General features: G+C 41.4%; 1 protein-coding gene and 1 long non-coding RNA gene across 6 annotated transcripts in view; both read right to left on the reverse strand.

Moving 5' to 3' along the window:
- The window catches only part of LOC134211903 (protein outspread), a 760,849-nt gene that overhangs the window by 560,866 nt on the left and 186,450 nt on the right, over nucleotides 1–13,533 (reverse strand). The window lies entirely within an intron of this gene.
- The window catches only part of LOC134216030 (uncharacterized), an 80,090-nt gene that overhangs the window by 45,408 nt on the left and 21,149 nt on the right, over nucleotides 1–13,533 (reverse strand). Inside the window, exon 2 of the long non-coding RNA XR_009980444.1 lies at nucleotides 12,222–12,278. This is a non-coding gene — a long non-coding RNA (uncharacterized LOC134216030). The remainder of the gene's footprint in view (nucleotides 1–12,221; nucleotides 12,279–13,533) is intronic.

Raw genomic sequence — 13,533 nt, forward strand, 5'->3', positions numbered from 1 at the left:
TTGACTCCATTCTATTTACAGTTGCTGATCAAATTTGATTGATTGATTGAACTTGTTTTTCATTGGAACCATGATCTAAGAATTACAATAGAAGCAAACAGTAGTTACATAGTGTTAAACATGTTCTTAAAGCTTTTTTTGGGCCCTGAATTATCCTTTCAAAACAACTTCATTAAATAACTAGTTATAAGATATCTTCAATGTCAAAGTTACAGAATTTCAATTTAGGAATCCAGTTCAGTTACAAGTTTTTTAATCCTCTAAGCTTGAGGCCTTCGTTGGGGATAATCACATCTTCATGTACCGAGGCGGATGAAACTTGAGAGGTTTCCCGTTGCGTCACCAACAACACCCGATCCGATCGATTGATGGATCGATCCCCCCGTACGTATCTAATAGGATTTGACGATAATCCGCGTTCTGTTTCGCGTGTCACTGGACTTAAAATTTCATATGCGCGATGGTAGATAGTCCTCAATTGGATTAGCCAGCCACTCATCCCACGATGTGTCCTTCTCGCACGAGTTCAGTCGCCCGCGGAGCCATTGAAAACATTATGACATTGGCCATGATTGGATGATGCACATGTTACTCAGACGTGGTAAATTGTTATTTTTTTTTTTCACAAGCACAAGTCACAAGCGCCGTTAAAATAAGCTCATGTCAATGACGATGAATCTAAAAACCCAGATTGATCCAACTAAATGAATGATAAACCTTTTTTGTCATAATCTTTTGAATGCACCAACCGATTGTGATGGCAAGCAGTGAACTTTATTATTTTCGCATTAAAATATCATTTAACAGCGTATGACTTTTGGCGATACGCCCTTCCTCTTCGCAACAACGCAAATTTAGGCGCGACCTCTGCGGATGCTCGTGCAAACTGCTCTTGCTGTCGCCTCTCGTCATCCCATCCCATCAGTCAATCGAGTCAGCGGTGCATGGATGGAGGACGCTGAAGGTGAGTGCGCACTTTATACGGTGCCGAAAATAAAATATCAATTTACTTGGGTCGGTTTTTTTTCTGTTGTCGCACTCGCGTGTTGTTCTTTTTTTTGGGAACGCGTGGGGTTTGTGGGAAAGCTCCTCCAAATCCGAAGGGGGCTTAACTTCCCGTCGTTTGTCGCCTTCGACGACATTCTCGTCATTGGTCAGGGACATTAATCCGGTGTTGCGTCGCGATTTATTCCGGTGTTTTTGTCGATGACCGTCAAAAATAGCTGGGGGTGAAATCCGACAGCCGATTTCGTTACAGTCCGCTCATTTTGGGGGCTTTATTTGTGTCGAGGGTGATTTTGTTTTGCTTGTGGTTTTACACTAAAGAGCCAAATCGATGGTGAAGGCGTTGCTGCAATCCGCAACGGAAGTTGGTGTGAAGTCTCGGAATGAGTATTTGGAAAAGATGCAATTCAATTGGGTTGTTATGAAATCGATAGTTTTGTCTACTAACCTTGATCATTTTGATGTATTAAGTATCAACATAAAAGCAGAATAATCTAGGGTTACGGATGGTATTCCTGGCAGGGTCCCCTTCCCGACACACGCTCAAAAACCAAAGATAGAAACACTATTTTGACCAAACTTTTTCGTAATCGTACCCGAGACTCTATGATGACGCTAGGTGGAATTGTATAATAGTCGAAGTGCAAAAGCTTGCCGTGAATACCAACCGATACCCTTTTTATGATAAGAAATCGAAAGCTCACTTGTAAGTTGATCACAGATTTAGGCTATTGATCATTGATTCTATTTTAACGCTTCCATGACGGTTGTGTTACATTCCGGGTAGCTATAAAAGACAAATAAATAACATGAATATAACATTTTTTTAGGCATAGCGAATGCTGGGTAATGCGTTTCATTGGTGCTAGCTGAAAAAAATAAGATAGACCCCATTTTGCGGTTCATAGCCTCTTACCCAGCAACTCCTATCCCTAACTCTCAGTGGCGCTGCGCTGGCCGGGATACCAGCAACCTTAGGTAAGATCGGGTAACCAACCCTGATGGGAGCTATGGTCGTATGCCGACAGGAAAGGGAGAGGTTTGCTCCTCTTCTGAGCGTCTGTGTCTGAGGGACTTTAAGCAAAACTGTGAACTCTGTGGTGCATCATGTCTGCATCGAGAAGGCAGCCCCTTCAACGCGATCGCTGTTTGGAAACCGGAAATTCTGTTCAAAATCCGGAGATGCTGTTCAGAATCCGAAGAAGCCTGAGATTATGTTCGAAAATCAGATATTCTGTTCAGAGTCCGGAAATTTCATTTAGAAGCCGGAGATCCCGTTCAAAATCCTGAGTTCAGAGTTCGGAGATGCAGTTCAGGGTACAAAGAATCTGTTCAGACTCCGAAGATTCTGTTCATAAACCGGAGATGCTGTTCAGAATCTGGAAATTCTTTTCAGAATCCGAAGAATCTGTTCAAAATCCATCCGGAGAATCTGGAGATTCTGTTCAGAATCCGAAGATTCTTTGCGAACCTTAAGGTCTAACTAAGGGGAGGGATTTTCGTTAAAAAGCACTGAGAAAGAAAATTGCCCAAATCAGCCCGCCAGAATGACGGTTTCAGTGTAGCCAAAATAATTTCATTATTATGCAGCTTACAATTGCTTTAAAATTTGCTGTAAACGAAGAACAAAAGGAATTGGCAACAATGGGGAAGAAATCATGCAGTGGTTCGGTGAGAGAACAGCAGCAGCGCCGACCAATCAAGTAATGAGGAGATCAAAATAAACAAACTCTAGCTGGTTTTGGAAAATGAAAACATGAGCTGTTTCTAGAACAACATAATATCGTTAGATAAACAAGATAATATCGTTAGAGAATTTTTGTAGAAGGATTCCACATAAATTATGAAAAGGATTTGGGTAATAACCGTGGTGCTGGTGTAAATAAGACAAATAAGACCAATAAGACAAATAAGACAAATAAGACTGACAAGACAAACAAGACAAACAAGACAAACAAGACAAACAAGACAAATAAGACAAATAAGATAAATCAGACCAATAATTCCGGAAAGATCTTCCGGAGGAATTGCCTGAAGATTTTCCGGAGGAATTCCCTAAGGAACTTCCGGAGGAACTTCCAAATGAATTCCCGGAGGAATTTCCGGAGGAACTTCCGGAGTAACTTCCTAAGGATTTCCCGGAAGTATTCCAGAAGTAACTTCCGGTGGAATTCCCGGAAGAATTTCCGGAGGAATTCCCGGAGTAATTCCCGGAAGAATTTCCGGAGGAATACCCGGGGAACTTCCGGAGGAATTCCCGGAAGAACTTCCGGAGGAATTCCCGGAAGAACTTCCGGAGGAATTCCCGGAGGAACTTCCGCAGGAATTCCCGGAGGAACTTCCGAAAGAATTCACGGAGGAACTTCCGGAGGAATTTCCGAGGAACTTCCGGAGGAATTCCCGGAGGAACTTCCAGAGGAATTCCCGGAGGAACTTCCAAAGGAATTCCCGGAGGAACTTCTAGAGGAATTTCCGGAGGAACTTCTAGAGGAATTTCCGGAGGAACTTACGGAGGAACTCTCGGAGGAACTTCCGGAGGAATTCCCGGAGGAACTTCCGGAGGAATTCCCGGAGGAACTTCCGGAGGAATTCCCGGAGGAATTCCCGGAGGAACTTCCGGAGGAATTCCCGGAGGAACTTCCGGAGGAATTCCCGGAGGAACTTCTGGAGGAATTCCCGGAGGAACTTCCGGAGGAATTCCCGGAGGAACTTCTGGAGGAATTCCCGGAGGAACTTCCGGAGGAATTCCCGGAGGAACTTCCGGAGGAATTCCCGGAGGAACTTCCGGAGGAATTCCCGGAGGAACTTCCGGAGGAATTCCCGGAGGAACTTCCGGAGGAATTCCTGGAGGAACTTCCGGAGGAACTTCCGGAGGAATTCCTGGAGGAACTTCCGGAGCAATGTCCGGAGAAACTACGCTTTTTTCTTTTTCTTTTTTTACGCTAGATACAAAGTTGACGGACTTTCTATCGCTCTCGTCGCTCCTTACCTGCCGTGCGCCACAAAAAAAATATGCTGATGATAATTTTTGTATGGGATTTGGAAAACTTGGTTGAAGTAAAAAGACTTTCCTTCAAAATTTATGTGCGGTTGCATATACTTTTTATTACATCAAAATGATCGTTGGAAAATTTCAAAACTTTTGTCAGTTGGGTTTTGCAAAATTCGGTTCTTTCATCATTCAGCGAAAATTTCAGTTGTACAATTAAGAAAACATGAAATATCTTGAAATTGTTTTTTGTGATGAACTTAATTTTAAAATTAAAAAATCACTTGAATAAAGAAAAAAAATTATATTGTTTTAGAACTTGATCAAGGGCGGTCCATTGGCTTAACTACAGGGGGCTAGGGGGATTTGGCAACATCTAGGATCTAGCTAGCCCTCCCCCTAGAAAATATCTGGACCAACATTTGAAAAGGGTGTAACAGCCAAAAATTATTCCTTCTGATTCTTCGTCTACATATAAAGCTTTATATGTGGACGAAAAATCAGAAGGAAATTTTTCTGGGTGTTATGCCCTTTTCAAATGTTGGTCTAGATATGTTACTTTGCATAAGTATTGCACATATCTAATCCTCTTATTATATATGAGGGTAAATGCAGAGAATAAAGTGTCTTCATTATCTAATCCATCTCTTCTGAACACTACAGCAAGTTGAATCTATTCGCTCACGTTTTTGAACTTCGAGCAATTGTTATATTTTGCGATAGGAATAAATAGAAGATATTACATCATTGCCAGATATCATTTTTCAAATTTTTTAATTTCTAAGATTTTGATTGAATAAAGAAAATTTGAGTAAAATACTGAACTTGTGTTGATATTGAATAAGTATGAAATTTTTGACAAGTTGTCTTTGTTTTGAATGGCATATAATGCTTACTGTTGCTTAGGTTACCGCAGATTTTCTAATAAATCCAGATTTTGCAACGAACTTTATCAGCAAATAATCAATTCTTTACAGGGAATCAATTTTTCTGGAATGCGCGTGCGAAACAAGCGACAAAGGCGAACCAACGACAAGCTTTGTTTTTGTCGGTGATAATAATGACGAAGATCCGAAAAAATTTGTCAGCAACAAAAAAGAAGACAATCTTGTCGCTAACTTTTAAATCCCGTTATTTTGCATTATTTCTACAGCAAATTTCGGTTTTATGCTATCATAGTTTCTGCTTTTATGGAAATATTGGAGAATCGAACAATGATTACAAAATCAGCATCGTATTTTCGGAAATATAAGAGCATGCAAGGCAAATGATTCTTGTCATATTGTGTTCGGGTTCGGATAAAGGTTTGTCGCTAGGTGCGTTTGTCAGTAACAAACTCTGTTGACGACAAAGAGTATATTGTTAGGCGTTGTCCGAATATTGATTCCCTGATTCTTTAAGATTATCAAGTTTTTTCAGAGTTTTGTGAGTAGTTGTTATCTTAATCCTGGGGCAGCAGGGACTATGTCCAAGGGCTTGACAATCCCTCCCGCGGAATGGTAGTCCGAAGCACCTTCTTTCCCCGCAAAAATATCCACGAGGTCACATGGAGATCACCTAACCAAGAAACGGAAAACCAAATCAACCACGTTCTAATCGACGGTAAATTCCGACCACTACCTCGTTGCAGTATGCCTGCGCTCAAAACTCTCGACGGTGTACAACACGCGGAAGTGACACTCCCAACGGAGAGCAGTTAGGCGCAGTGTCTCTTGAAGATGGCTGGAGAGATATTCGATCCGCCATTGGTAGCACCGCATCAGAGAAACGACTGGTATGGCGGCGAATGTGAGCAGTTAATAGAAGAGAAGAATGCAGCATGGGCGAGATTGCTGCAACACCGCACGAGGGCTAACGAGGCACGATATAAACAGGCGCGGAACAGACAAAACTCGATTTTCCGGAGGAAAAAGCGTTAGCAGGAAGATCGAGACCGTGAAGAGACGGAGCAACTGTACCGCGCTAATAACACTCAAAAGTTCTATGAGAAGGTGAACCGTTCACGTAAGGGGAACGCGCGCAGGACATAAATCTACCGGCTCCGGATCTCCATGAAATCCAGGAGGAGATTGGCCGGCTGAAGAACAACAAAGCCCCTGGGGTTGACCAACTACCAGGAGAGCTATTCAAACACGGTGGTGAGGCACTGGCTAGAGCGCTGCACTGGGTCATTACCAAGATTTGGGAGGAGGAAGTTTTGCCGCAGGAGTGGATGGAAGGTGTCGTGTGTCCCATCTACAAAAAGGGCGATTAGCTGGATTGTAGCAACTACCGCGCAATCACATTGCTGAACGCCGCCTACAAGGTACTCTCCCAAATTTTATGCCGTCGACTAGCACCAATTGCAAGGGAGTTCGTAGGGCAGTACCAGGCGGGTTTTATGGGCGAACGCTCCACCACGGACCAGGTGTTCGCCATTCGCCAAGTACTGCAGAAATGCCGCGAATACAACGTGCCCACACATCATCCATCCATCGACTTCAAAGCCGCTTATGATACAATCGATCGGGACCAGCTATGGCAGCTAATGCATGAACACGGTTTTCCGGATAAACTGACACGGTTGATCAAAGCGACGATGGATCGGGTAATGTGCGTTCGAGTTTCAGGGGCATTCTCGAGTCCCTTCGAAACCCGCAGAGGGTTACGGCAAGGTGATGGTCTTTCGTGTCTGCTATTCAACATCGCTTTGGAAGGGGTAATACGAAGAGCAGGGATTAACACGAGTGGTACAATTTTCAATAAGTCTGTCCAGCTATTTGGCTTCGCCGACGACATAGATATTATGGCACGTAACTTTGAGAAGATGAAGGAAGCCTACATCAGACTGAAGAGGGAAGCCAAGCGGATCGGACTAGTCATCAACACATCGAAGACGAAGTACATGATAGGAAGAGGCTCAATAGAAGACAATGTGAGCCACCCACCGCGAGTTGGCATCGGTGGTGACGGAATCGAGGTGGTGTACTTGGGCTCACTGGTGACTGCCGAAAATGATACCAGCAGAGAAATTCGGAGACGCATAGTGGCTGGAAATCGTACATACTTTGGACTCCGCAAGACGCTCCGATCGAATAGAGTTCGCCGCCGTACCAAACTGACAATCTACAAAACGCTCATTAGACCGGTAGTCCTCTACGGACACGAGACCTGGACGATGCTCGTGGAGGACCAACGTGCCCTCGGAGTTTTCGAAAGGAAAGTGCTGCGTACCATCTATGGTGGGGTGCAGATGGCGGACGGTACGTGGAGGAGGCGAATGAACCACGAGTTGCATCAGCTGTTGGGAGAACCATCCATCGTTCACACTGCGAAAATCGGAAGACTGCGGTGGGCCGGGCACGTAGCCAGAATGTCGGAAAATAACCCGGTGAAAATGGTTCTCGACAACGATCCGACAGGCACAAGAAGGCGAGGTGCGCAGCGGGCAAGGTGGATCGATCAGGTGGAAGATGACTTGCGGACCCTCCGTAGACTGCGTGGTTGGCAACGTGTAGCCATGGACCGAGCCGAATGGAGAAGACTCTTATATACCGCACAGGCCACTTCGGCCTTAGTCTGAATAAATAAATAATATGTTATCTTAATCCTATCGTATAATCTTTAGCTTTCCAACTAAAACTAATCCAAAAAGATGCAGCGCATTTCTATTATCACGGTAGGTTTCTTGAGATTGGAGAAAGGTTCGGTAAAACTCTTAGGAGTTGGTAATACGTCCTTTTACTTAATGGAATAGTGTGAGTTCAAGTCCCGCCGGCAGCCGAATCTTTTTTCGCAATATCTCATAAAAACACCTTAAAATGGCAAATTTAACTATGTGCATCAAAATTAAACATCTTTTCCAAAAAACTCTTAGGAGAGCTATGTAAAAGCTAAATAAGAAAAAAAAAACTTGGTATATCCATCCGAAGAGGCTTTTAGAAACTTCGCAGTCTTATTTTGCTTCTCTACAGCAATGTAATCAATGAAAATGTCTAAGTAGGCATCAAAATTTAAATTAGGTGACAATTCGTGCAGCTTCTCGAACTGTTTATTTGAAAATATGCGTTCTATTTGTTCCTATGATTTAATTTGTTGCTAAATTTTTTAACTAAATTGAAAATTAACGACAAATAAGTTGTATTGGGATGCAGCATTGGTTTTGTTTAAATCATCGTCTGAAAGCCTCTTTAATGAAGAAGAAAAAAAAATTAAATCAAAGTCAAAGTCAAATCGCCTTTTAAAAACTCTTAGGAGTTGTCAGGTCACTTATTGGAAAGAAGTTATTTAAGTAACTAATTCATCCAATATTTAATTTACAATGTATTCTAGTTTCGAAACAAATCAATCAAGCCTTAAAAGATCAGGGTCGTGCTTCACAATTCATTTACGGCGAACGCAACACCTATGGTTTTCTGAACCTATAAATGATTTTGAGAATTGTACGATATTTCTAGATTTTTTATGTCAGGGCTGAGCGTCGATGAACATCATTTGAAATGTTTAAGTTGTCCATGGATATTTGGTCCTTTTGGATCCATGGATATTTGAACCTACTTGTGAACAAAATACATCAGTTGGATCAAGCGAAAATGGTAAACCTGTTGTGTTATGACTGTTAAAACAGAAAAGTTAGGCCCCCTAGAATTTTTCATTGGTTACGCCAATGGGCGGAATTGTATGGAAGAGTAATAACTCGACTTATGACAAGAGAAGAAATATTTGCCCAAGAATCAGAGTACTATTGAAAATTTACTTGAAAGGCTTCAAAGCATTACAGCGCCAAAATGTAGGAAATAAATTTGGGATGCATTAACCACACTAAATCAAATCCAACCGAGAAAGGCATAATCATCAATGGGGAATATTTTTTTATAGGTGAATATTTTAAATTGTGTTATACAACAATTTTTAAATTTTGAGTTAAGCCAGTTTTGTTCGAATGTCAAATAAATTATCTTATAATATGTAGAATGATTTTGTGGGCTTCGTGGCCGTGCGATTAGCGACGTCAATCGTCTAGACGCATGGGCTATGGAGCGTCGTGTATTCGATTCCCGCCCCGGTAAGGAGTAAACTTTTCGTGATCGAAACTGGGTGTTATGTGTTCTGTCCGTTGTCTAGGTGTTAAGTGTTCAGTCTGTACGACCTCTGGTCAAAGACGGCGTTCCTGCCTTTTTTTCTTTTTTTATATGATGGCATTACATTCCTCAGTGCGATGCAAACTGGTTTACGTAGTTTATGTCGCGACCGGCCGACATGGTATGGTTTATAATCCTTCCGATTTTTCAAATTTCAGTTTAAACATTATTTTCACAGAATAACGAAGGGCTTTGATCAAATGTCTTATTGCGCTTGCTGAACAGTTAATGAAAAAAAAAGTTTAATCCACCAAGCGGTGATGATGCTTTTCTCTATCCAATCGTTTAATTTCATCCTAGTATGATACATACCAAAAACACACACTGAAAAAAAAATCAATTCGAACAAGAAAAAGTTTTTGTTAGAAAAACTTTTTCTCCTTAAAAGTGCCCTGCTTGCGAGGTATGGACAGTTGGTAGAGAACATATTTACCTATATTGAGACAAAATTTCGTCTAAATCAAAAGGGGTGTTTTTTGCAAATCGACTTTAAATTTTAAAAATCGATTTTTTTCAGTTTCAATTTAATTTATTTTCAATACTTCTATTTAAAAGTTTGACTGATTTTGCGATAGTCGTCCATTCAACACTTTTTTGTAGGATGCGTCGTTTTACGATTATATCCATTTGAAAAAAAAAATCGGTGAAAAAAAAAACTTTGGCCCTTTTCAAAAGATAGTTTAAGGTCAGTTTTGGAAAAACTAAGTATGCGAAGTGGCTTTTTGTAACAAAGTTTTATTGAAAGCTGATGAGGTGCTGCCAACATTTGTTCGAGTTGACGCGAAATCCCTCTCATGTATTATTTGTACACACACGTAGGATGACGGAGGTCCTTAGTAGTATCTTCTTCATTGGCATTACATCCCCACTGGGACATTGCCGCCTCGCAGCTTAGTGTTCATGAAGCACTTCCACAGTTATTAACTGCAAGGTTTCTAAGCCAAGTTACCATTTCTGCATTCGTATATCATGAGGCTAACACGATGATACTTTTATGCCCAGGGAAGTCGAGACAATTTCCAATCCGAAAATTGCCTAGACCGGCACCGGGAATCGAACCCAGCCACCCTCAGCATGGTCTTGCTTTGTAGTCGCGCATCTTACCGCACGGCTAAGGAGGGCCCCCACCTTAGTAGTATAGTAGAGAAAACACATGCCTAGCGTACTGGGGTACCGATCACGGGTACAAACTCCACCGAAGGAAGTGGTTACCTCCAATACATTTTCCGAAATAAATGTTTCACATGCAGCACATGTGCACAAATAGAGGCAATACCCGGGAAAACCCTTTTATTGAACTGAGAAAAACGAGAACGTGTGTAGTGAGATTGTGGGAGTGTGAAATGAAAAGTTAAAAAAGCAAGGATGTAAACGATCATTCAGTAATTTGCGTTCGATCATTTAGTAGCTTGTCAATAACACATTCCAGAAGCTGAATTTTAAAATATGTTGTATGGTGGACTTCTAGTGCGAAATTTTTTCTACAACTTTGCCTAATGGTTCGTTATTAGAATTCAACTAATAACGGAGTTAGAGCGCTAGTTGCAGTTACTTAAACTAAATGATTGGAATTTTGTTATCATTTAGTCTAAGCTACTGAAATTATAGCTATAACTCCGTTACTAATGGAATTCAAACAACGAACCATTAGGCAGAGTTGTAGAAAAACCTTCGCACTAGAAGTCCACCATACAACATAATTTGAAATTCAGCTTCTAGAATGTGTTATTGACAAAGTACTAAATGATCGAACGCAAATTACTGAATGATCGTTAACATCCTTGTAAAAGTTAGAAACGACAAATTAACTGCAAATAACAATGGATTGTACTCACAAAAGTAGTACAAGACGTAATGAAACTCTGTCAAAATTTAGTCAACGGTGAATTGTATTGACCATACAAAAAAAACGATTACCCGTACCATGAACAGTGGCACAGGAGCCATAGCGAAACGTGGGAGAAAGCAGTAAAACATCCTTGAAATGTTCTGCAAATAACCAACATTAGCTTCAAGCTTGTTGGTACACATTTTATAAGGCTGAGTGTGCCAATTTGCCGCCCAGCTGTACCCCAATATAAGCGCGTAATGAAAACAGTGTTTACTGCATCTCCGTTGATTGCGCCCGCCGATGCCTCCAGTCATCAACCCATATAATATACTATCGTCAAATCCAGGTTGATGTTTCCGACCCCTCTTTGACATCGTTTCCCCTGCCAAGTCATCACTTTCGGCGCATGCATGTACTTTACTGTACACTGTTTTATTCCCGTACTCCTTGCCGGGCAATCGGACACGATGACGACCGATCATAATTTAAGTAATTATGTACGCTCCGCTAATTTCATCCACATCACTAGTGACACACTTCTGGCTTGCGCGTCCATCGTCGTTCCGAGTCCCACAGAAGGAAGCAAACTCAGCGGGATGGGCCCGGCACTCGGCAGAGCCTGCAGACCGTCCGTGGTGGCCTAGTCCGGTCGTGTTCGTTTTAACCCATTTCATGACGTTGTCGTCCGTCGGCCGCTGCTGCTCCTCATGTATTCCAACTGGACTGACTCGGTTGGGGCTCCACCCAGGATTGGAACTCGCTATGCGGTCGGGCGGGGTCAGCGGGCGAAAGGGGGCGCTGCAGCAGCAATAAAGTGATCACATCGCCGCGTACAGCACAGAACAGCTGGAGTCGCCAGAGTCAACGGTCAATTGGGTTGCCAGTCAGCGAGGCAGCAAGTCGACGACGACGTCAACCAACCCACCAGCAGCCAAGGGGAAGCAAATTTGCTGTTTTATTTTTCTGATCCCGAACTGTAGCGTGGAACTAAATCCCCCATCTCTCGAGGCCGGCAGCGGAGTGCTGAAACAGCACTCGCTGAAAATGATATTTGGTCACACTTGATCAGGTTTATAGGTTAGGAGGAAGTGCACGGGGTGCATACGAAATCGGTTTCCATCCCGCCCCGGTGAGATTCAACTTGTAAAGCCCCTGGCATGGGCACGAGAAATTAGTAGGCTGTTTAGTATCACGTTGCCACGGACAACTTGATACTTTGCAGCTGCTGTGATTACTGGAGCTATGCGGAGGCCGCTGAGATTGGATTTTCACTTACTGTTTGTACTCAGAATTGAAGTCGTCATGAGTGGAGATTGGAATGTTGAATATTTACCTGCAGAATAAAAAGAATACATATATTAGCTTTTATTTAAGAAGTATGTTGTTTAAATTGTTATTAAAAGTCCATCTGGCAGGGATATCATCTTTCAAATATCAATATTCTATGTGCAATATGGGCGGAACCTTGAACCGTATTAATGTTGGTATTAACCAATATATGCAGTATTTTAGAAAAAAATAAACAATAATCCCCATCGAAAGCAACTTTTTCGAGCAGATTAATTTAGAATAATTACAAAAAAGAAACTTTTTTGCACGTGTTTAGCGCTTTAAAATTATAATTTATTCAATAGATCAGTCTAAGCTAAAGCTAAGCTAAGTTAAAGCTAAAGCTAAAATTATAATTATTTCAATAAGTTTTTAATGAACGGATTGAAAAGAAAAATTATTACAAGCAACCAGTAGATGTTAGATTTTTTAACAATTATATGTATCTGTATACAGAACAGAACTGAACATATGTAAAATTGCTGAATGGCTGTATGGTCTTATAGTCATTGTAAGAGCAGCTTGCAAGTTGTTACATGCAGTACTAGCTTGTCAGACAGACGATCTTCGGCATAGTAGGCTAGATTGCGTGTTGTGAACTGTCAATGAAAAATTCCCATACTATCTCAATTTTAGTTTTCAACGATTTTCACAATTTACTCAAAAATATTCTATAAACCCGTCACAGATTATAAAGAACAGAATTGCTGAAGGAATGAAAAAAGTGCATCCAATGCACCAAACAATCAATAAATCAAAATGCATCCAAAGTACATCTTGAAATTTTGCTGATACGAACTAGGGTGACCTGGAAACAGGTTAAAGCGATAGCCGGGCAACGCTCAGGATGGAGATCTTTCAAGTCGGCCCTTTGCACCACCAGAGGTGTACAGGATCCATAAGTAAATAAAAACTAGGGTGACCATATGGTATCCTAAAGGAGGACATGTCCTCCTTTTTCATTAAAAACCAAATGTCCTCCTTTTGCGCTAAAATGTCCTCCTTTTTGGAAATTTTGGAAAAATAGTTGCAGGATAACTATTTCTGAACAAATTCTAGTTTATCAAACAATAATACAACATAAGTCTGTTCTGTGACAAAACGTTGCACACTTTTGCGTTTCTGGTTTATATTCCTTTAAGTTTTGGAATAAAATTATATAAATATCGAAAATGAAATGCATGAGTAATACAGATGTCAAAAATATCAGAAGAATCAGAATTGTGAGAAATAGATTAGGAAAAAAATGCTAACGCTTT

Source organism: Armigeres subalbatus, chromosome 2 (genome assembly GCF_024139115.2).
Source record: "Armigeres subalbatus isolate Guangzhou_Male chromosome 2, GZ_Asu_2, whole genome shotgun sequence".
Lineage (NCBI taxonomy): Eukaryota > Metazoa > Arthropoda > Insecta > Diptera > Culicidae > Armigeres > Armigeres subalbatus.